Here is a 25,127-nt window from a genome sequence, read left to right on the forward strand (position 1 = left end):
GCATCCACACATATAGAGGAAAGACCTAAATGTTTGGATTCTCAAATCTGCACCATGCTTTTCGCTTTGCAAATAAGCGGTAGATTTCCAAAGCATAATGTACTTACAGTATTTCTTTATTAGGCTATGTGCACACCTTCAGGATTTCTTGCAGAAATTTCCTGAGAAAAAAATAGAAATTTTCTGCAAGAAATCTGCATGCGCTTTCTTTTTTTTTGCAAAATTAATGAACATGCTGCATTTTTTACCGCAATGCGTTTTTTTCGTGGAAAAAAACATCATGTGCACAAAAATTGCGGAACGCATTCTAAATGATGGGATGCATAATGTATGCTTTTTTTTTGCAGTTTTATAGCGAAAAATCCGCAAAGTGTGCACACAGCCTGAATCTCTTAACGACCGCTGATACGCATTAATACGGCAGCCGCTGAGGGCACTCAACAGTAATTAAACTGTAGCCCCTCTCCCCTGAGTCACAAAATCTCTGGGTTCTCGGGTCCCAAGGGTATGCACTAGCAGTAACGGACCCGAAAAAAGCTGCAGCCCGCGTCTCCGGGTCCGTCACTTAATGACGGCACATGGCTAGCGCACGCCCATTGTGGGGTGTGCTAGCAATGCGTCTGACATTGGAGTCAATGGCGGAGCTAGCGGACTACGTTACATCAATGTTATGCTGCGGTGTAACGTAGTCTGTCTAACGGACTGGGGGAACGCAGTGTGAACCCAGCCTTATAAAAATAAAAAATTATGTTTCAAAATTGTGCTCATGTAAAGTAGACATGTGGGCAAAGTTATTTAGTAACTATTTTGTGTGACAACTGATTTAAGGGCATAAAAATAAAAGTTTGAAAATTGCAACATTTTTGCCAAATTTCTGTTTTTTTTTTCCCCCCCCCACAAATAAAAGGTCATATAGAAGAATTATCATGAAGTACAACATGTCAGGAAAAAACAAGAATCAGTAACATATGTTGAAGCGTTCCAAAGTTAAATAATGCTCCAGAGAGCCGCTAAATTCAGACAATATCCTGTATGATAGCATTCACAATATCACAAACTGAATAACAGCCACCGTGCTATCGCACCAGTAAAGAACAAAGTGGAAGCGGACAATTGGATACAATATTCAGATTAACAAATTTCTGATTTCTTTAATCTGAACAGCGCACAATGCAGATTCACATCACTAGATAGGAGCAGCAGTGTTGTGTCGGTATTTGATGCAATTAAATACTTTGTCAGTGATCCTCAGGATGTAGCACAGCTGCAATTGCTTTAAGGATGCCGCAGATTCTGCTATTTAATGCAATCTGCAGCCAAATCTGGGCCACAATCATCAGATTTGTAGAGAAAGTTTTCTACCACATCTAAACTAGTAGAGCTTTAGAACAACAAAAAACAGGGCACATCCACGCGTACCGCAGTTGGTGTGGATTTTCTCTAGACTCTCGTAAGAACGTCAATAATTCTCATCAATGTGGAAATTGATATGTGATGCAAGAATTCTCTTTTAGTCCACAGCATAACAATTTCTGTTGTGGATAAATCATGATTATATTGCGGAACTTCCTCATCAGATTCAATGGAAAATTCAAAATCTGAAATTAAGCTCATTTTGGAGCTTACCCATGGGGCGCAAATGAAAATCCACAAGTTCAAATTCAAAATGGAAAAAAACAAAAAAAAAACAAAAAAAAAAACCAAAAAGCATTTTATACCCTTTCCTTGGCTTTTCGAACAAATGCATCCATGCTGGTCCCAGTTCATATTGGCCTCCTGTCAAGAAAGTGGCATCCTAGTCTACACACAATCAAAGGCTGCAGAGATTACATGGAAGAAAAGGCCTGAACTTACTGGTAACCACATGGAAAAAAAGCTAAAAACTATTAGGCTATGTGCACACGTTGCGGATTAGGCTTAGGGTACCGTCACACTGTGCCATTTCGATCGCTGCGACGGTACGATTCGTGACGTTCCAGCGATATCGTTACGATATCGCTGTGTCTGACACGCAGCAGCGATCAGGGATCCTGCTGAGAATCGTATGTCGTAGCAGATCGTTTAGAACTTTCTTTTGTCGCTGGATCTCCCGCTGGCATCGCTAGATCGGTGTGTGTGACACCGATCTAGCGATGCGATCTAGCGATGCGTTCGCTTGTAACCAGGGTAAACATCGGGTTACTAAGCGCAGGACCGCGCTTAGTAACCCGATGTTTACCCTGGTTACAAGCGTAAAACTAAAAAAAACAAACAGCACATACTTACATTCTGGTGTCCGTCAGGTCCCTTGCCGTCTGCTTCCCGCACTCAGTGAATGCCGGCCGTAAAGTGAAAGCAGAGCACAGCGGTGATGTGCTTTCACTTTCACTTTACGGCCGGCAGTCAGTGAGTGCGGGAAGCAGACGGCAAGGGACCTGACGGACACCAGAATGTAAGTATGTGCTGTTTGTTTGTTTTTTTAACGCTGGTAACCAGGGTAAACATCGGGTTACTAAGCGCGGTCCTGCGCTTAGTAACCCGATGTACCTCGGCATCGTTGGTCGCTGGAGAGCTGTCTGTGTGACAGCTCCCCAGCGACCACACTACGATTTACCTACGATCACGGCCAGGTCATATCGCTGGTCGTGATCGTAGGTAAATCGTATAGTGTGACGGTACCCTTAGGAATTCTGGTGCGGATTCTGCCTCTCCTGGCAGAAAACGCGCCTGCGGATTTGTCGCTTTTTTTGTGCAGTTCATCAGCGTTTTTGGTGTGCTTTTGCTGCGGTTTTCTTGCGGATTTGCTGCGTTTTTTACCCCTGCGGTTTTCTATAATGGAGTGGGTACAAAAACGCTGCAGATTCGCAAAAAAGTAGTGACATGCTACTTCTTTAAGGCTATGTGCACACGTTCAGGATTTCTCGCAGAAAATTCCAGAGAAAAAACGGACATTTTCTGCAAGAAATCTGCAAGAAAACCGCATGCGTTTTTGCCGCGGTTTTTTTCCGGACACTGCCCAATGCATTTTGTAGTGGGAAATCCGCAAAAAAACAGCAAAATTAATGAACATGCTGCATTCATTCTAAATGATGGGATGCTTATTGTATGCGTTTTTTTGTGTGGTTTTATAGCGGTTTTATCGGGAAAAACCGCAACGTGTGCACACAGCCTTAAACCGCAGCGTTTCCGCAAAGTGTGCACAGCATTTTTTTTCTCATTGATTTACATTGTACTGTAAATCAATTACAGATCTGCAGCGTTTCTGCACCTCAAAAAACGCTGCGGATCCGCAGACAATCTGCAACGTGTGCACACACACTAAAAGCAGAAGAGGTGGGTATTTGTTTCCATTTGTAGCTGAAGACGCAGGAAGATCTGCGATCCACACAATCTGGTTGATTTCACTGCAAATACACATTTGGAGCAGAAATTTCCCACGGCAAGTTGGTACATAAAAACGTATCCTTAAACTGCAAGATCATTACGTATGTATGTCCCTACTGCTCGTTCCACTGTAGTCTTTCAGTGTAAACAGGCTGCCTATCACTCAAGAGGACAAACACTTGTTTATTTGGAGACATGATCTTAGGTGCAATGCAAAAGTTCACGATTCTCGGAAATGCATCGACCTGTGCAAACAGTGTGCATTGCTCACCATGGTCTTCCTGTGGAAACGGGCTATTAACCCCTTAATGACAGCTGATACATCTTTCAACAGTGGCAGTTAAGGGCACAAACCACAGCGCCGCTTTTTAACGGCGCTGAGGAATAAGTGTATAGCGCCCCCCAGAGTCGGAATTTCTCCGGGGTCTCGGCTACAGGGGGTAGCAAAGTACTGCAGTGCGCAGGTCCTCTCTGACCTTTCTCAGCGCCTGCGCACTGCAGTACTTTGCTCTGCCCTCAACAGAAGACAAGAAGAGGACGTCATCGTAAGAAGATGGGAGGCCCCGGACCGGAACACCCATCAGACCAGAACCAGACCGGGACCGCCCCTGGGTGAGTATAATCTAAACTCTTTTTCTCATCTTTCAGGATACATTCGGGGGCTTATCTACAGCATTCCATAATGATGTAGATAAGTCCCTGATGCTGGTGGGCTTAGCTCACCTTCGATTTTGGGGGTGACAGGTTCCCTTTCAGTATACAGAAGTTTTGTACAAGCAGATCGGAGTACAAACAAATCCAAAAAAAAGAAAATAAAATTAACCGCTTCTACTGTGTGTCCGTCTGATTCACCCAAGAAATTGGTTTTCAGAGCACAGGGAAAATCCCAAGGAAAGAACTAGGCATTCAGGAGGAATAAACGCCCTTTATGAGTGTGCGCCCCCTGCAATGTATTTAGTGCAGGTATCCTCCTTTAACCCCTTCCCGACCCATGACGCCACGTAGGCGTCATGAAAGTCGGTGCCATTCCGACCCATGACGCCTATGTGGCGTCATGGAAAGATCGCGTCCCTGCAGGCCGGGTGAAAGGGTTAACTCCCATTTCACCCGATCTGCAGGGACAGGGGGAGTGGTAGTTTAGCCCAGGGGGGGTGGCTTCACCCTCTCGTGGCTACGATCGCTCTGATTGGCTGTTGAAAGTGAAACTGCCAATCAGAGCGATTTGTAATATTTCACCTATTATAACGGGTGAAATATTACAATCCAGCCATGGCCGATGCTGAAATATCATCGGCCATGGCTGGAAATACTAATGTGGATTTTTACCCGTGGATTTTTCAAAAATGGTGCGGAAATATCTCACACGAATCCGCAACGTGGGCACATAGCCTTAGGGTTAGGGTTGGAATTAGGGTTGTGGTTAGGGTTAGGGGTGTGTTGGGGTTAGGGTTGTGGTTAGGGGTGTGTTGGGGTTAGGGTTGTGATTAGGGTTATGGCTACAGTTGGGATTAGGGTTAGGAGTGTGTTGGGGTTAGTGTTGGAGTTAGAATTGAGGGGTTACCACTGTTTAGGCACATCAGGGGTCTCCAAACGCAACATGGCGCCACCATTGATTCCAGCCAATCTCGTATTCAAAAAGTCAAATGGTGCTCCCTCACTTCCGAGCCCTGACGTGTGCCCAAACAGTGGTTTACCCCCACATATGGGGTACCAGCATACTCAGGACAAACTGCGCAACAATTACTGGGGTCCAATTTCTCCTGTTACCCTTGTGAATCTAAAAAAATGCTTGCTAAAACATAATTTTTGAGGAAAGAAAAATGATTTTTTATTTTCACGGCTCTGCGTTGTAAACGTCTGTGAAGCACTTGGGGGTTCAAAGTGCTCACCACATATCTAGATAAGTTCCTTGGGGGGTCTAGTTTCTAAAATGGGGTCACTTGTGGGGGTTTCTACTGTTCAGGCACACCAGGGGCTCTGCAAACGCAACGTGACACCCGCAGACCATTCCATCAAAGTCTGCATTTCAAAACGTCACTACTTCAATTCCAAGCCCCGGCATGTGCCCAAACAGTAGTTTACCCCCACATATGGGGTATCAGCGTACTCCGGAGAAACTGGACAACAACTTTTGGGGTCAAATTTCTTCTGTAACCCTTGGGAAAATAAAAAATTCTGGGCTAAATAATTATTTTTGAGGAAAGAAAACGTATTTATTATTTTCACGGCTCTGCATTATAAACTTCTGTGAAGCACTTGGGGGTTCAAAGTCCTCACCACACATCTAGATTAGTTCCTTTGGGGGTCTAGTTTCCAAAATGGTGTCATTTCTGGGGGATCTCCAATGTTTAAGCACACAGGGGCTCTCCAAACGTGACATGGTGTCCGCTAATGATTGGAGCTAATTTTCCATTTAAAAAGCCAAATGGCGTGCCATCCCTTCCGAGCCCTGCCGTGCGCCCAAACAGTGGTTTACCCCCACATATGGGGTATCAGCGTACTCAGGACAAACTGGACAACAATATTTGGGGTCCAATTTCTCCCATTATCCTTGGCAAAATAGGAAATTCCAGGCTAAAAAATCATTTTTGAGGAAAGAAAAATTATTTTTTATTTTCATGGCTCTGCGTTATAAACTTCTGTGAAGCACCTGGGGGTTTAAAGTGCTCAATATGCATCTAGATAAGTTCCTTGGGGGGGTCTAGTTTCCAAAATGGGGTCACTTGTGGGGGAGCTCCAATGTTTAGGCACACAGGGGCTCTCCAAACGCAACATGGTGTCCGCTAGCAATTGGAGCTAATTTTCCATTCAAAAAGTCAAATGGCGCGCCTTCCCTTCCGAGCCTTACCATGTGCCCAAACAGTGGTGTACCCCCACATGTGAGGTATTGGTGTACTCAGGAGAAATTGCCCAACACATTTTAGGATCCATTTTATCCTGTTGCCCATGTGAAAATGAAAAAAATTGAGGCTAAAAGAATTTTTTTGCGAAAAAAAAGTACTTTTTCATTTTTACGGATCAATTTGTGAAGCACCTGGGGGTTCAAAGTGCTCACTATGCATCTAGATAAGTTCCTTGGGGCGTCTAGTTTCCAAAATGGGGTCACTTGTGGGGGAGCTCCAATTTTTAGGCACACGGGGGCTCTCCAAACGTGACATGGTGTCCGCTAAAGAGTGGAGCCAATTTTTGATTCAAAAAGTCAAATGGCGCTCCTTCCCTTCCAAGCCCTGCCGTGCGCCCAAACAGTGGTTTACCCCCACATATGAGGTATCAGCGTACTCAGGACAAATTGGACAACAACTTTCGTGGTTCAGTTTCTCCTTTTACCATTGGGAAAATAAAAAAATTGTTGCTAAAAGATAATTTTTGTGACTAAAAAGTTAAATGTTCATTTTTTCCTTCCATGTTGCTTCTGCTGCTGTGAAGCACCTGAAGGGTTAATAAACTTCTTGAATGTGGTTTTGAGTACCTTGAGGGGTGCAGTTTTTAGAATGGTGTCACTTTGGGGTATTTTCAGACCCCTCAAACTGACTTCAAATGTGAGGTGGTCCCTAAAAAAAATGGTTTTGTAAATTTCGTTGTAAAAATGACAAATCGCTGGTCAAATTTTAACCCTTATAACTTCCTAACAAAAAAAAATTTTGTTTCCAAAATTGTGCTGATGTAAAGTAAACATGTGGGAAATGTTATTTATTAACTATTTTGTGTCACATATCTCTCTGGTTTAACAGAATAAAAATTCAAAATGTGAAAATTGCGAAATTTTCAAAATTTTCGCCAAATTTCCGTTTTTATCACAAATAAACGCAGAATTTATTGACCTAAATTTACCACTAACATGAAGCCCAATATGTCACGAAAAAACAATCTCAGAACCGCTAGGATCCGTTGAAGCGTTCCTGAGTTATTACCTCATAAAGGGACACTGGTCAGAATTGCAAAAAACGGCAACGTCTTTAAGGTCAAAATAGGCTGGGTCATGAAGGGGTTAAGGGTATGTGCAGACGATCAGTAATGCTGCAGGTTGGATGCTGCGTACTTGTGCAGCGCACAACCCGAAGGGTCAAGCTGTTACAGTAAAGTGGATGGGATTTCAAGAAATCCCATGCCCACTATGCATCCAGAGACGCCTGCTGCTCACCCGAGATGGACATGTGGCGCGTCCTTCCAGACCGCAGCATGTCAATTTCTCTTGAGAAATTTCACCCACACAATGTATTTTAAGTGGTGAATCTGCACAGTTCAGTGAACACATGCGGATTGACCTGTGTTCAATAGACAGCAGTGCTTTGGACATAGAAAAAATAGAATTAGTTCTTACCGGTAATTCGGTTTCTAGGAACCTTCCACGACAGCCACTTCGGAGGTTGTCTTCCCCGCCCTAATAGGGGACAGGAACACAGAGGTTAAATACCCCTCCCCTTCCTGCACTGCCAGTGTTTACCTAGACACAGTAGCATGTATAATTACCACAAAAGTGCAGTAATCATCCAATAAGAACATCAGATAGGGAGGGAAATTAGTGCTGTCGTGGAAGGTTCCTAGAAACCGAATTACCGGTAAAAACTAATTCTATTTTCTCTAGTCACCATCCACGACAGCCACTTCGGAGTAGTACCAACAGCTAATTTCTCTAGGGAGGGACCACGGCCTGCAGAACACGTCTGCCAAATGTTAAATCCCTATTGAAATTTAGCCGATAATGTCTGGTGAACGTATGGATGGACGACCAGGTGGCAGCTCTGCATATCTGCTCTGATGAGGCATTCCCCCTCTATGCTCATGATGTTGCCATTGCTCGGGTAGAGTGTGCTTTCAGAGAGGCAGGTGGATCCAGTCCCTGTGATGAATATGCTAGACAAATAGACTGTTTGATCCAGTTTGCAATGGTGTTTTTTGCCTTCTTTCCCTTGTTTCGTCCTGAGAACTGGATGAATAAATTTTGATCAATTCGCCAGGCTTCAGTCTGTTGTAAGTAAGATAGGACCACCCTGCGAACATCCAAGGTGTGGAAGGTCTGTTTTTTAGGGTTGGAGGGGTTTGGGCAAAATGAAGGTAGTAGAATGTCCTGATCTCTGTGGAAATTCGAGACTACTTTAGGTAAAAAGGACCGGTCTAGTTTTAGTATAATGCTATCCGTAGTGAACGTTAGATAGGGTTCCTGTATTGACAGGGCCTGTAACTCACCAATACGTCTAGCCGTAGTAATTGCGACTAGAAAGACTGTTTTCAAAGTTAAGTTCTTTATGGTTATAGCATCCAGGGGTTCAAATGGATCCTGGGTTAGTGCGTTAAGTACTGTATTGAGGTCCCAGGAAGGCACCCTACTACGGAGTGTAGGACGAATTCTGGATGCTGCTGTCATAAATCAATAAATCACTTGATCCAGCGGTGATTGGCTAAATTCGAATCAAAAAAGCTACTAAGGGCTGATACTTGCACTTTGAGTGTGCTAGGGGTAAGGCCTATTTCCAAGCCCTTCTGTAAAAATTGTAAGATTTTCACTATATCAGGATTGAAGGGGTCTGGAACTTCTGGGGAGCACCAGGACGTAATTTTTTTCCAGACCTTAGTATAGATGGCATTGGTTACCGCCTTTCTTCTTTTTTGAAGGGTCTGAATTACGTCACCTGAGAGTCCTTTAGCTTTTAAGATTGTGGCTTCAGTAGCCATGCTGCCAAGTTCAATCTGTCTAGGTACGGATGTAGTAGGGGACCCTGGTGTAGGAGTTCGAGCTTTTGAGGTAGAAGGCAGGGATCTTCCAGGGCCATATCTAATAGGGCGCCGTACCAACTCCTCCCGGGCCACAACGGGGCAATCAAGATTGTGGTCACTCCGTTTGTTCTGATTTTTTGCAGAGTTTTCACCAGCATGGGAATGGGAGGAAAGGCATATGCAAGGTTGAACTTCCACTGCTGTGAGAAGGCATCTATTCCCTGTGCCTTGTCTTTGTGATGAAGGGAGAAAAATGTTTCTACCTTCGCATTTTGCCTGTTGGCGAATAGATCCACCTCTGGAGTACCCCGTTTTGCGGTTAGGGACTGAAACACTGTTTGGTCTAGGGACCACTCTCCTGGATGAACGTCTTTCCTGCTGAGGAAATCCGCCTGAGTGTTGTCCAACCCCATCAGATGTACCGCTGTGACCGATAGAAGGTTTTTCTCTGCCCAGAAAAATATTCTTGCAGCTACCTCCTTTAGAGATGCATACTTTGTCCCCCCCTGGTGTCGTAGATAGGCTACCGTGGTCATATTGTCCGAGTAAATACAAACGTGATTTTTGATCAGTGCAGATAAAGCCTTTAGGGCTTCCTCCACAGCTTTCAGTTCTTAGATTCGAGGAGCTGCTGCTGATATTCGATGCTTATTGTCCCTGAAAGTGGAAACCCTCTACCACCGCACCCCAGCCTCTTTTGCTGGCATCTGAGCGGAGTGTTTTTAGGGGAAGGTGATCCTAGCTGACCCCTCCCTGGAGATTTTGGTAACCTAGCCACCATTTTAGAGCTGATTTCACATGGCCAGGGAGAAGAATCTTTTGACTCAATGGAGTCTGTCGTCTCCTGGAATGTAGGAGCACGTACGTCTGGAGAGCTCGTGTGTGAGCCTGGACTCAGGAAACCGATTGTATACATGCGGTCAGGGACCCTAGTACAAACATCGATTCTCCGAGGGTCGGTGCACGCTGGCCTCTGAACTTGTCTACCTTGCGGACAAGGTTGAGTTGATTATCTTTGGGCAGAAACGATGTTCTTACTTCCGAGTCCAGTAGCACCCCCAGAAATTTCCTTCTTGTGGAGGGATGGATCTCTTGATTTTTCCAGATTTGGGATCCAACCCAGGGTTTGTAATATCTCTAGGGTCTTTGATACGTCTGTTTCCAGACGGGGGCAGATGGAGCCATAATAAGGAAGTCGTCTAAATACAGGACGATGTATATTCCTTGTTGACGGATGAAGATTATCGCTTCCGCCATAATTTTCGTAAAAACCCGTGGGGCCGATGAGATGCCGATGAAATGTTCGATCTGGTGACCCTTGGAGACTGTGAATCTGAGGAATTTCCTGTGCTCTGGGTGGATTGGCACATGGTAATACGCATCCCTCAGATCCACAGTCGCCATCATCCAATTTTGACAGATGAGGGGGATTTACTGATTTGACTGTCTCCATTTTGAATCTCCTGTATCGGACCGATTCATTTAAGGGTTTCAAATTTATGATAATTCTGTTCTTCCCGAACGGCTTGGTTATTAGAAAAAAGCGGGAATAATGACCACATCCTTCCTCCAATTTCGGTACCCGCGAGATCACATTTGATTGCATTAGTTTTTGTAGATCTTGTAACAAGGAGTTTTGGAGATCTGGGTTTTGAAGGGAGGTTATCCTTAAGCATTGTGGGGGTGGTCTCAGGAATTCTATTTTTAGCCCCTCTTGAACGGTACGAAGGACCCACTGATTTGTGGAGATGGTCTGCCACTTGGTGAAAAAACGTGAGAGTCGACCCCCGACCGGAGCACAGTCATTGCTTATCTGGGGTTTGCTGGGCCTGAGGGGCCAGGATATTTTTGCCCCTGCCTCCCTTGGGATAGCTCCACCTTCCCATTTTGCCTTTTCCTCTCTGCGAAGATTGGTCACGGGAGGGACGAAAAAAGCGTTTTTTGGGGCATCTTCTGCTCGGGGAGAGATTTCTTTTTATCTGCAGCCTTATCCAAAATATCATCCAGAACGGGTCCAAATACATTGTGACCCTGAAAGGGTATGCTACATAATTTGGACTTGGAGACAAAAATCGCCTCCGCAGGATTTTATCCAGAGTGCTCTCCTGGATGAGTTAGAGAGGACGGCAGCTTTCGCAGCTACTCGGACCGATTCAGCAGAAGCATCGGCTAGGAACCCCGTTGCTTTCTGTAGCAAGGGTAGGGAGTCTAAAATCTCCTCTCTTGGGGTGCCCTGTGTCAAGTGATCCTCAAGTTTGCGTAACCAGATAAATAGAGATCTGGCCACGCAAGTGGAGGCTATATTGGACTTTAGTAAATTTGTGGAGGTGTCCCAGGACTTTTTTTTAATAAACTCTTTATTTTACGATCCATCGGATCCTTGAGTTGAGAAGAGTCCTCAAGGGGAAGGGCTGTTTTCTTAGTTACCCTGGACACCTGTACATCCACTTTCGGGGTCTCCCATAAGGAGTTATCCCCGTTCAATGACACCGGTTTTTTAGCTCTGATGGTACAGTCAGACCTTTTTCAGGGAGGTCCCATTCATGCAGAATTAGATCTTGTAAATTCTTATGTACTGGAAACCCTTTTTGATCTTTGGGTTTTAGACCCTCAAACATCTCATCCTGTACTGTAAGTGTAACTTCTTCATACTCTACCCCCATGGTGCCTCTTACTAAACTGATTAGGTCACTCATGTCCTCAGAATTAAAATAATATTTTTTGTTTTCTGGTTTACAGGTGGGGGTAGAAGTGGAGCCTTCATTTTCCCAGTTATCCTCCGAACCAGAGGACTGGATCTCTCCCGAGTCTGGGTCGGATTCTACAGGGGCTTTTTTCCTCCTTTTTGGAGGGGGTGGCTGAGGCACCGACATTTGTGAGGTGACCATAGAAGAATGGACCTCATCTTTAATGAGGGATCTGATGCTATCCAGCAGCAAGGGTTGTTCAGCGCGTAGGACCTCATCCGTACAGGACTGGCAGAGCTTTTTCCCGTATGTTGATGGGAGTTTGGCCGTACACACTTTACATTTGCGGCTTGACTTTTTAGGATCAGAAACCTTTTCTCCCTATAAGAGAGAGAAAGAGGGTTTGCTAAGCCACTTAGGGGTATATAGCTATATATACATATATACATGCATGTATATACGGGATAGCTGGGCCCGACACCTGCTACTTACTTTGGTAGGAGGGGGAACGCTGGCATCTGCAGATGCAGAGCAAGGGGGTGTGTCACCATCCATGTCCGTCACGTAGTGTAACAGTCAGACAGCTTACCTTGCTACCCGGATCTCTTTATGAAGGATCGGTGGCCCAGCGTCATAGTGCTCCTTCCCCAGTGTTGCCCGATTGGGGTAGGGTCCTGGAACGCCCCCGAAAATGTTGCTGTATGGTGTGCCTCTGCTGCTCGGACGCCATTGCCGGTCAGCGTGCGCTCCATCCTGGAACGCACCTGAGTGAACCGGAAATGACGGTGACGCGCGTTAACCCGGAAGTGACCCAGCCATCAGCCGACCACAGACTCCGGGACGCGCGCCACCTCCAGTGCTGCAGCCAGGGAGGGAACCGGGGGGCTGCAGGAGGCCCCCGGTACGCACGTCGCCGCCCCGCATTACTCCACGAAGGGAGCGCCGGAGGGGCAGGAAGGTCTCGAGTCCCTCCGAAGAGAGGAGACGGGAGCAGCGATCTTGAGGAGGGAACGCCCGACCTCCATGTTGCCCGGCTTTGGTAAGTGGAGCTCCGGTCGCCGGCCACGGCAGCCCCTTCAGAATCTCCTCATGCCCCATAGGGGACAGGAAAACACAGGCGGTGCAGGAAGGGGAGGGGTACTCCTGTCCCCTATTAGGGCGGGGAAGACAACCTCTGAAGTGGCTGTCGTGGAAGGTGACTAGAGAAACATGCGCTGCCAGTTCCAGATCATCGGCACATACCCTAAATGATCAGGGGATCATGCAGGGCACATAGCACATATAATACATCATGTTTCCCCCCTGAACTATGCCATCAGCATTAACACCTCCAGCACAATTGTACCCAGAGCTAGTGTGATTAAGGGAACCTGTCAGCAGTATAGTGCTCAGTAACCTACAGACAGTGTCAGGTTGGCGCTGTTATACTGATTAAAAAGATACCTGGGTGATGAAATCAGTCTTGTGGTTGTTTCATCTTTACTTTCAGTTAATGAGATTCTCATGCTTCGGGAGTCCTGTATGGGGCTTTATGTGGTGCTCTGCTTACGCATTCATCTGTATGGCTTGTAACAGGTCACTGATCCCTCAGTGATCTGACCCCTATTTTGCATACTGTATATAATATGTGTTTTATTTTATATTCACATTCAGCAGGCAGACACCTGCAGAGTAGCATGATCGCATGGATAAGATGTATGTAATTATTTTATTTGGTGATATACATGTATTTAGAACAAAAAAAAAATTCTCTCAAAATGGCACCAGTGCAGTCGCAGCCATCGGATCGCTGATAGATGCTACTGCGCAGGCGGCACCATCTTGGTGGAGACAATATTTTTTTCCTCAAGCACAATTCCTCTAGTGCCATTCTACTAGAGGAAAACAAATTGTCTCCACCACTTATATTCAGTATGTAAAACAGGGGGAAGGTCACTGCTGGATCAGTGACCTGTCATAAGCCATATAGATAAATATGTAAGCAGAGCACCACATAAAGCCCAGCCCACACAGGCTGCCCCAAAACACTAGAATCTCAATAACTGAAAATAAAGATTAAACAACCACCACAAGATGGATTTCATCAACCAAGGTATCATTTTAATCATTAAAACAGCGCCGACCTGACACTGTCTGTAGGTTACTCAGCACAATGCTGCTGACAGGTTCCCTTTAAGCAGCTGTGCCGTGCTGGCTCATGAAACTCAGAACAGCAGTAGGACAATATGGGCACTGAATACCTTGCAGCGGAGTGAACACTACTAAGGGCTCCTACTCACTTACGCGAGACTCGGATGAGTTTCGCATGTTAAAACCCGGCGCTGCTGCCGGCACTCAGATCAGAGCGTGTGGCCGCATTGGAATACATGCAGCCGCACGCTCCGCTCCTCTGTGCTAGGTGCAGTGCCGGGTACTGCCGTGCGAGACTCATGCGAGTCTCACGCAAGTGAGTAGGAGCCCTAAGAGTATGTTCACATAGTCAATTTGCTGAATTTTTAGAGCAGAAACTGAATTGAAAATGCAACTTTTTGAGTTCTTAAAGGGAGTGCGTCAGTAAAAATTGACTATTCAAACACCACAGTGCAGTGTGGCAACACTAAAAGGACTTGTACACTACTCGGACAACCCTTCCCCAATTCCTATGTTCCCCTCCTTGTAAAATAGTAACACTTAAACTCACCTTTGGTGCCGCCTGTACCGTTCCAGAGGTTTGGTACTAGCTCTCCCAGGGATAACGTGACATTACGTCTCGCAATCCCCAAGGCCAATCAGTGCTGGCTTCCCTCTCCCCATGATCGGAAGAATCATACAGATCTGGAGGATATGAGAGAGCAGCAGCTCTAAAATTCCTTCAGATGTACAGAGGGTAAAATAAGTATTGTACACTAATCATGAGCAAATATGCTCGGATAAAGTGTTATCTGAGTATCTCTGGAGTACTTGAGTAATGTGTTACAAATTGGCACTCCCTCTGCATGCGTTTAGACTGTCTAACAGCAGTGAGACGTGCAACCGCCGGGACTCGAACATATTTGAACATGCCCTAGATGCTTGGATAACATCTTCTCCGAGCACATTCGCTCATCACTATTGAACACATCTCCAATTTTCTAAGTAAATATATTTCTAAAGGTACTATTGACATGAAATTCTCACCAGATGTTGGTAAAAAGCTAGTTATGAGCAATCGTGCTTGGATAAGGTGTCACTTGAGCAGGCTTGGGCGCTAACCGAGTGCCTTCGGCGTGCTCGAAAAATATGCTAGAGTCCTCACGAATGCATGTCTTGCGACTGTTCAACAGCTGCAACACATGCCTGGCTATGGCAGGCTATGCCTGTTTGTTAGGCAATCTCTGCATGTGTTGCAGCTAACAGCCACGAGACATGCAGCCATGGGGTCTCGAACATTCTTCGAGCAAGCCAAAGACACTATTAACACCCAAGCATGCTCGGAATAGACCTTATCCGAGCACATTCACTCACCACTAGCAACAGCCCATCCAATCCACACAGGTAAGGAAATCAAGCCATAGATGTCCATAAGTTATGTGTATAATGAGAAATGACACAGGGGAAAAAGTATTGAACACATGAAAAGAGAGTGGTGAAAATTCATGCTGAAATCTATCAGTAATTAGAAAGCAATCCTGCCATTTAGTGAAAAATATCAGCTGGTTCAACTGATGGCCTATAAAATGGTGTCTCATTACCAAACTGCCACACAAGAAACACCTCGTAATGGGTAGAACCAGTGAGTGGTCTCAAGATCTCTGCAACCTTATTGTTGCAAAATGTATTATTTTCATTTGCTGTATGTGATTCGTCCGAAGACAGAGTGAAGCCAGTACAGATTGGCTTCAGGGATAGTGTGACAACAATGTTACGCAATCCCCAGGAGAGCCATTGCTGACACCGCTGGAAGGGCATTGGCAGTTAGTATATGTTATTTTACAAGGGAGAAACATTAAGGTACCTTCACACTGAGCAACTTTAGAACGATAGCGATCCGTGACGTTGCAGCGTCCTGGATAGTGATATCGTTGTGTTTGACACGCAGCAGAGATCAGGATTCTGCTGTGACATCGCTGGTCGGAGCTAGAAGGCCAGAACTTTATTTTGTCGCTGGATCACCCGCTGACATCGCTGGATCGGCGTGTGTGACGCCGATCCAGCGATGTGTTCACTTGTAACCAGGGTAAACATCGGGTTACTAAGCGCAGGGCCGCGCTTAGTAACCCGAGATTTACCCTGGTTACCATTGTAATTGTAAAAAAACAAACAACTTACATTCCGGTGTCTGTCGCGTCCCCCGGCGTCTGCTTCGGCTACTTTCACACTAGCATTAACTGCAATCCGTCACAATGCGTCATTGTGCTTGCAGGATGCGTTTTTTCCCCATAGACTTGTATTGACGACGCATTGCAACGGATTGCCACACGTCGCATCCGTCGTGCGACGGATGCGTCGTGCTTTGGCGGACCGTCGGGAGCAAAAAACGCTACATGTAACGTTTTTTGCTCCTGACGGACCGCTTTTTCCGACCGCGCATGCGCGGCCGGAACTCCGCCCCCACCTCACAATGGGGCAGCGGATGCGCCGGAGAAATGCATCCGCTGCCTCCGTTGTGCAGTGCGTTAAACGCTAGCGTCGGAATCTCTGCCCGACGCATTGCGACGGGGAGATTCCGACGCTAGTGTGAAAGTAGCCTTCCCTGCACTGTGTCAGCGCCGGCCGGCCGTAAAGCAGAGCACAGCGGCGACGTCACCGCTCTGCTTTACGGCCGGCGCTTACACAGTGCAGGGAAGCTGACGCCGGGGGACGTGACAGACACCGGAATGTAAGTATGTAGTGTTTGTTTTTGTTTTTTTAAATTTACAATGGTAACCAGGGTAGACATCGGGTTACTAAGCGCGGCCCTGCGCTTAGTAACCCGATGTTTACCCTGGTTACCCGGGGACTTCGGCATCGTTGGTCGCTGGAGAGCTGTCTGTGTGACAGCTCTCCAGCGACCACACAACGACGAAACAGCGACGCTGCAGCGATCGGCATCATTGTCTATATCGCTGCAGCGTCGCTTAATGTGACGGTACCTTTAGGATTGAAAAGAGGTTGTTCGAGTAGAGGACAACCCCTTTAAATGCACCTTCCCACCTACTTGTTTTTCCTTTATCTACACCCTTCTCTGGCTCTATAAAACTAGGGCTGTCACTCAAGAGGGGAGTGGGGGAAACCAAGTAGGTAAGAAGCTGCACTGAAAGGGAACCTGTCACTACGAAAATGCAGTGCAATGTGCAGGCATCGTGTTATAAAGCAGGGGGAGTTGAGTAGATTGAGATCTCGTTTCGTGAGAAATTATTCAGTATAATATGTGATTTGGTTTTCTAAACCTCTGCTTTTCCTGGGATTTTGTGTCCAGTGAGCGGTACTGGGAATTCGGCTTCCTCTGCTGATGTCATGTCAACAGAGCGGTGGCTTCTTTTCCGCTCTGCTACGGGGCATGACTTCTGACGTCATTCTGATTAGAATTTGATTTTGGCTACTACCATTAAAATCTCACGAGCATTAAGTTGAGTGCCAGGTTCTTTCTTTTAGTCATTCTGATTAGGGGATCCAGCTGTCAATCAAAATGACGGTCAGAAGTCACACCCTATCGACAAAGCAGAGCGGAAAAGAAGCCACTGTGATGTCAGGTGAGGCAGCAGAATCCCTGGTTAGAGGGGTCTGTGACTGCTCTGTGCACAACAGGTAGGTAGCAACTACCTGCCTGTTAGTTTGATATCAGACTTAGGATAGGGTTGCCACCAATTTACAGGTTATATTACTGATAACTGGAGTGGGTGAAGGTGAAAAATTACTGTGGGAACCACCAGCAATCTGAGATCAGGGTTCTGTATAGTCTCGTCTTGAATAACTGGTGAATTAGATGCACATGCTCAAACTCCACTCCATTCACTGGCTATCTGCTGCTGAAAGAGCACAGAGCTCCAATATTTACAGCAGTCCCATAGACCATGAATGGGGTGATGGCTGATCACCTGCATACTCATTCCATACTATTAGGAGGGGATGCCGTCTGACCACTGGGAACCATACCGATCTGTAAATCGCCTACGGATTAGTGCGTCGTTATATTCACCAGGTGACCCCTCCCACCCTTTAAGGGTACGTCCTCAATATTTAAGTACCATATTTTTCAGACTAAGACGAATGCAGGTATATAGGGTGTTTGCGGCACAGGTGGGGCAATGTTGCGGCGGTGCGGAGTGCACCTGAGCAGGGTCCCTTCTTCAGGATGCAGAAATGTGGCGGCGCCACAGCTCGGTGTCCGCAGTGAGCAGAGTGCATCACCGGTTTCCCTGCGGCCATCTCCCTGAAGCCATGGGCATCCTGAGGATGGGACTCTGCTCCAGCTCACCACCGACAGCATCGCACCCCAGGACTGCAGAACTGCCCCACTTCTGCCGCCGCCAGATTCCTGAGGAAGGCACCCTGCCTTCTGTGACCCAGCTGTACCACCGCCGGCCCTCAGGTGAGATAACGTAAATTCGGACAATAAGACAGACCCCCATCTTATAAAAATCCTTTTTTCTGCTATTTTCCACCCCAAAATTTGGGGTGCATTTTATGGTCCAGTGTGTCTTCTAGTCTGAAAAAGACGGTAACCCATTTAGGCTGAGATGAGAGTTCTCTCTACTTTAGGGCATATTGTGCAGGTGCCTCTAATTTCCACAATGACCAAAGAGATACGATAATGTGATGACCATCGGAAGCACGGCGACCATCGGAAGCACGGCGACCATCGGAAGCACGGCGACCATCGGAAGCACGGCGACCATCGGTCCTGTCCTAGTGGCCAGTAACGAGCATCCATTCTATACAAGCCGTTCAACACCCGGCAGGTGCAGACCGATAGCCAATATGGCCGCCCTGCCCCCACATACAGTACACACCATCTCTGGGGCGATAATTTTTATACCACCAGAAACAATTCAAGTTTTGGCCAGGCGATTATGATAACGGGGCTGGTGTAAGAGGCCATGAGGGAGGCATCCATATAATAACACAGGGCGACACATGCTACGCACGGGTAGTACTCACCCACCGTCCGATGGGCGCTGCTGCAGCACCTCTAGGTGCCCAATAAGGCCATTTGGGGGAGGACAAATCCTCCAGAAATACTAAAAGTCATGCCAGGAATGGAGCACAACTATGGGGAGTCCTCTCAGAGCAGTACTACAAGTCCCAGCACGGCTCTCCTGCCACTACCACAGCAGCTAATAAGGCAAGGGACACCACATGACAGCCCCGCCACACAGCTCGGCGCAGGCCCCAGCCAGGAAACAGGCCGCGAACACACCGATAACCCCCCACACCACCCCCGGGGCCTCAGAGCCCCGCTCCCCCCAGTGTACCAATAAGTAGCCCGTATTTACCAAATCTCACACCCCAGCAGCGAAAAGTGCGGCCGCAGACTCGAAATTGATGAGCTTCTAAAATGGCGCCCGCAGCTCCGTCCTTGTGAAAAGCCTGGGGCGGGGCTGAGGCGCCAGTGACGTCACTAGTCAGCTATTGGCTCCGGCTCAGCGTCGGTGACCAGGACGGAGACATTTTGTTGGTTGTCAACGGTTATTAATATGAATTGAAAGCGCTACTGTGCGGAATATAATCATCACATTTGCTTATTTCTAGTCGGATTGACTGTATGGGAAATAAATAGAGGCCAAGGGTTTTATTATTACGATTGGTTTTTGAATGGGAGGGGCTGTGAAATGAGGTTGTGCGCATGCGCTGTTTTGAGAGCGCGCTTTCTGCGGCCGCCATTTTCTAATCTTCTCACACAGTCACACACGTCGTGAGTGGTCGGAGCTGGTGAGGACGGCCGCCGTGAGCGGAGACCGGTGCGGTGCAGCTCACTGTGAGTATTCATACTGTTATTACCGGGAGGGGAAGTTGCGGTGCGGCCTGCAGCCGTGGTCCGGGGCACAGCCTTCATTTCCTAGCGTGCTCCGTACCAGGCCCCGGCCTGCGCCACGCGATACAAAGCGTGATCTTAAAGGGATTGGTCTCCTTTTTAGAACTCAAATTGCATCTGGGGATACAAATGTTTCTTGCTGCTGGTTTTTATACATTATGTACTGTTTGTCTCCTGTATTACACTGTCTGTCGCTGGCTGCAGAATGAGGTAACTAAGGAGCCAACAGTGAGCGAATTGTGATCATCTCAACAGAAAGTTTAATTTTTTCTTTTTGTCTTTTTCATTCGCTCCTCAGTTGATTAATGACCACATTAAAGGGGTTGGAATCTGGCTATTAGGAGCAGTGCCTAGTAAAAAGGCTATAAAGGCACAGATGATTGGCCTCGGGGAGACCAAAACATCCAACACCGCGGAGACACCATCACGTGTTTCTCAACGCAGTGATTCCAGAACACTGCCCCCATCCCTTATGGGAAATATGCAGATGCATGAAAAGAAGCTGCGGAGACACCATCACGTGTTTCTCGACGCAAGCAGTGAATAGCCAGGCCTTTCCCCGGGAAGGAAGAACCACGGGAAGGGCAGCATCCTATGAAGGAAAGCCACCTATGCCACAGCTGTCTGTGGATGGATACCATGCTTGGCATAGGTGGCTTTCCTTCATAGGATGCTGCCCTTCCCGTGGTTCTTCCTTCCCGGGGAAAGGCCTGGCTATTCACTGCTTGCGTCGAGAAACACGTGATGGTGTCTCCGCAGCTTCTTTTCATGCATCTGCATATTTCCCATAAGGGATGGGGGCAGTGTTCTGGAATCACTGCGTTGAGAAACACGTGATGGTGTCTCCGCGGTGTTGGATGTTTTGGTCTCCCCGAGGCCAATCATCTGTGCCTTTATACACATTAAAGGGGTTGTCCGGTCCAAATCTTAAGCCTGCAGTCACTCTGTGACATCACTTATCACGCACTGTGCGCTCCGGAGACTCGCCGGGTTCAGATCCCGAAGTGGTGGCTGTGTGTTAGGCCGGGTTCCCATTGCGTTAGTGCAGTCCTATTAAACGCATACGTTAAACGGACTGCGTTAATGCAAGTGCCGAAAAGATCGCGTTTATACGATCGTGCTATCGCAGATGCTCTGTGTGCTAGTGGTGACGGACCCGAAAACGCTGCAGAATGACGGAACATCACTAACACATGCCGATTATGACATGCATTAGCGATGGGATACATAATGACAGTTAATGGGTGCGCTAACGGATCTGTTACATAATAATCTTTATTTTTATATAGCGCTAACATATTCCGCAGCGCTTTACAGCGCACACATTATCATCGCTCTCCCCGATGAGGCTCACAATATAAATTCCCTATCAGTATGTCTTTGGAATGTGGGAGGAAACCGGAGAACCTGGAGGAAACCCATGCAAACACGGAGAGAACATACAAACTCCTTGCAGATTGTGTCCAGGGTGGGATTAGAACCCAGGACTCCCAGCACTGCAATGCTATCCACTGAGCCACCGTGCTGCTATGTAACGGATGCCATCAGCACATTGCCATTAATGCAATGTGAACCCAGCCTTATACCTACATCTGGCCAGTGGGCGCGACCTCGCTCTCCATACACTTGTATGGCGAAAGGCTGCACCCAGTCTAGTGACGCGACTGACCAGTGGTCACTGGTCGTAAACTGGCAAATTGCCACAGTCCGTGCGCTGGGGGGGGATTCGTAGGTCCGTAGTCACACAGTGATTGGAGACTTATCGATTTGGATTGGACAAGCCCTTTAGATATGGATGTGCTGGAAACGCTCTGTAAGGCAAAAAAGAGCAATGTTTTCCCGAAGTCCAATTGTCAAAATGACATTTAGTCTGAAATACATGCATCATTACTGGGACAGCCCCTTCTTAACTACTTCTAGATCGCCCATAGACTTTGGAGGGAACTTGTCATGCCCCAAAATATTAACTGGCAGTTACGGGGTCAATCAGCAGGGTAATGCTGTGCGGCTGCGGCACAGAAGGCTGGGAGGATATTAAAGGGAATCTATCTGGACCCCATGCCCTCCAACCCAGCAGCATTCACTTATGTATCAATGAATGCCCTGCCTAACCAGCTCTGTATAACATGTTTCTGGTGAAATGAGGGTTTTTGTTTTTTAAAGCCTTTATATTGCCACCAGCTCTGTTTCCATGCCCCTGTGGGTGTGATCACATAATCTGCATGAGCTGCCCACTCGCCACTTACGCAAATCTAGCACGTGCGCGCCGCTCATTTCAGCAGCATCTGTGAAGTAGGTATACGCTTCCCGGCTTCAGAGGTGCGCACCGTACATGACCGGAAGCTATCTTCTGGACCTCTGGACATGCACAGTGCGCCTCTGAAGCCACAAAGCGACCACCCAGCTTCAGAGATGGGTCATGCTGCTCAAATGAGCGGTGCACATGCTAGTTTTGCATAAGCGGCGATGACGCTGCTCGTGCAAAGCCCTCATTAGTAGTGATAATGGCTGCTGACTTTTACCTAGCATGAGCTAGTGTAGTGAAGTGTGTTGGTGCACAAAATATCTAAAATATAAGGGCCAAAGTGCACTTTATGGTATTTGAGATGGGACCAAAAATAAGCACCCTATGGGAGCATTAATGATATTCACTAGTATGACTGTGGAAATGACTGGTAGGCAATGATCTGAATTCAGCCACTTATAGATAGACCGTTGGGAGTTGGTAACTCAATTTAGATGACTGATACACCAGCTACCATGCCTGTGTCTGACAGGTAATAAAATCAGGTTACCTAGAAGTGGCCAGTCCATATTAAATGGTATTACTACTCATGTTAACAACTAGGTGGCAATAAGTAATAATCAGTGTGGCTTTACTAGCGGACTACACCAAGTGGTAATAAGTAATGCCTATTGGATTGTTTAGGCTCATAGCTAGTGCAAAACATCTATTGGTTCTTTTCAAGCACTAGCACTTAAAGCGAACCTGTCAGCTGTGTTGGCCGATATAAGATGTGGCCACTGCCTGTTAGGGCTGATATATAGCATTCTATAACGCTATAGATAAGCCCCTGATCTGACCGGCAAGATATGAAAAATAAGTTTTATTATACTCACCCGGTGGGCAGAGTCCGGTCCAATGGGTGTCGCAGGTACGGTGCCTCCCATCTTCTTGGGACGCTGCCCTCCTGCTTCTTCATGGCTCCCCGGCATGGCGCTCCTGCCCAGGCGTACTTCTTTGTCCTGTTGAGGGCAGAGTAAAGTACTGCAGTGTTCAGGCGCTGGGCTTCTCTGACCTTTCCCGGCGCCTGCACGCTGCAGTACTTTGCTCTGCCCTCAACAGAGCGCCATGCCGGGGAGCCTGTGAAGCAATATGTTTACAGCCCCCGTCCATTATGTACTGAGCAATAAGTGACTGAAGCTGCGCCGACACTCCTCTGACTGAAAGCCCTTGGCTGCTGGAAGGAAAAGAAAAAGCTTCTGATTTATAACAGTAAGCATGCTTTCACACTGCGTTCTGTCTCCTCGTCAGAGAATGTCTGAAATCCCCTGTAAAGCGGTCCGGACGCCTGTGCTGACGGGGCCATAGGCTGTACTGGTGACAGCAGACCGAGCATGCCCTCTGTCTTGCATCTTTTTCAGGAGTGCACGCCTACAGGAGGTGGACACTCCCGAAAATGATGTGTGGCAGAGTGCATATTTGCTCTACCATCACCATTATTCTATGGCCCCGTCAGGACATGTTTTGCTGGGAATTTGGACGTATGCCCCAATGGGGACACAGAACACAATGTGAAAGCACTTTTATTTTTTGCACAAAGGGGAACAATTTTTTAAATAGGTTTTTAGAGGTCCTTTATGGTTATTAAAAATAAAAAAATGGGAGAACAGAAACTTAAAGGGGTATTCCTATCGCCAAGATCCTATCCCAATATGCAGTAGGTGTAATAATAATATTAGCAAATATCTCCAAATAGAAATGTATAGTTATTCTGATTCACTATGTCTGTCTTCATGTTCAGGCATTGCAGGACCTTAGGTATCCATGGTTATGACCGCTAGCAACTAGCGGTCACTATATCAGTGGACGTAACCATGGATACCTAAGGTCCTGCACATGAGGAACGACATGGCAAATCAGAAAAACTACACTACATTTCTAATTGGCGACCCACATAGGAAAACAAAAAATATAAATTTCAGCTCACCACTATGACGGCCGTTTCAGACGCTCCAGCATGGAAGTAGTTCAGTCCAGACTAAGCACAGCTGTATCCAAGCAAAAATAGAAGTGTTCAACTTGAAAAAGTGTAGATTTAAGGCGGAGGGGTTACATTTTTGTCTATACATGTAACATTATTGGATTCATTAAATATTGCAGAAACGTTTGTCACTGTTCCTTCTACGCTGGATACACTTTTTTTTGCTTGGATACATATGAAAATAAGACGCAAACACCACTTGAATATCGGAACCAGAAAATATTTTACCATTGTTTAAACCGTTTGTACGATAAAAAAAACACCTGACTGCCGGGTCCAGAGCGGGGTTAAACGTGCCATGGTTATTATTTTATTTCCCTTTTTAAAATACTTTAGGCTTTTGTCCGTATCGGTGCCATTCCACTGGTGTTGGTGCTGGGTCTCCCAAGGCTAATGTGACATTGTTATGCCATATAAGCTGTGCGGCTAATGGGCTGCACTGCTCACACCTCCCCAGACATCCAAAGAAAGTGAGGGCACCGCAGCCTAATGTTGGCCTCAGGGCTCACGTGACATAATGTCATGCAAGCCTTGGGCGCCTATGATGCCAATAATAGTGAGGCGAGCTCAGGATATTTTTATTTACAAGGGGGAATATAGAATTTAAAGGTGGAGTTGTCATTGTGCAGTAACCATTTTAAGTTTAAACAAAAAAAGTGGCGAACCCATTGGTATAAAAGAACTATAATGGGTCTCCTGGGCATCTACATTTTAAAAACACAGATCCCATATAAAAAGATAAGTTTTGAGTATCCTTTTATGTAGGTAATGAATATGGGATGTCTTCAGATTATAGTGCACACCTGCCATATTATTTATGCTGCTCAATAATTGATACCTTGTATGTCAGTGGATTACAGTAGTAATGGGCAGGGATAGACTAATACAGGCAGTACCTGGGTTGCGAACTACCGGTAAATAGGTCTGTAATTAAGTTGGCACAAGGCACACACAAAAAAGAAAACCTAATATCTTATGACCTCTTTGGCTACATACTGTTTACTGCCCACTGGAGGGTGTTGAGTAGTGGGTAGCCGAAGAAGTGAGCATTAGTTGTTTCTTTTTTGCTTTTTTTTTAATATACTAATGCTTACCTCACTCCTGACCTCCCAGACGTCTTGAATT

At 46.6% G+C, this 25,127-nt stretch overlaps 2 protein-coding genes across 7 annotated transcripts in view; one reads left to right on the forward strand and one right to left on the reverse strand.

The window, feature by feature from the left end:
* LOC138642972 (RNA-binding protein 12B-B-like) overlaps nucleotides 1-19,293 on the reverse strand; it is a 37,661-nt gene extending 18,368 nt beyond the window's left edge. For 2 of the 3 annotated variants that reach the window (XR_011314120.1, XM_069731622.1), the window contains exon 1: nucleotides 19,199-19,287. The gene's annotated coding sequence lies outside the window, so the exon portion shown is untranslated. Of the gene's footprint in view, nucleotides 1-19,198 lie in introns of all 3 variants that reach the window. The other variant, XM_069731621.1, reaches the window with a different exon arrangement.
* A 267-nt stretch (nucleotides 19,294-19,560) lies between these two features.
* LOC138642976 (RNA-binding protein 12B-B-like) overlaps nucleotides 19,561-25,127 on the forward strand; it is a 61,876-nt gene continuing 56,309 nt past the window's right edge. For all 4 annotated transcript variants that reach the window (XM_069731630.1, XM_069731631.1, XM_069731627.1 and 1 more), the window contains exon 1: nucleotides 19,561-19,680. The gene's annotated coding sequence lies outside the window, so the exon portion shown is untranslated. The remainder of the gene's footprint in view (nucleotides 19,681-25,127) is intronic.

The sequence above is a fragment of the Ranitomeya imitator genome, chromosome 6, assembly GCF_032444005.1.
Source record: "Ranitomeya imitator isolate aRanImi1 chromosome 6, aRanImi1.pri, whole genome shotgun sequence".
Lineage (NCBI taxonomy): Eukaryota > Metazoa > Chordata > Amphibia > Anura > Dendrobatidae > Ranitomeya > Ranitomeya imitator.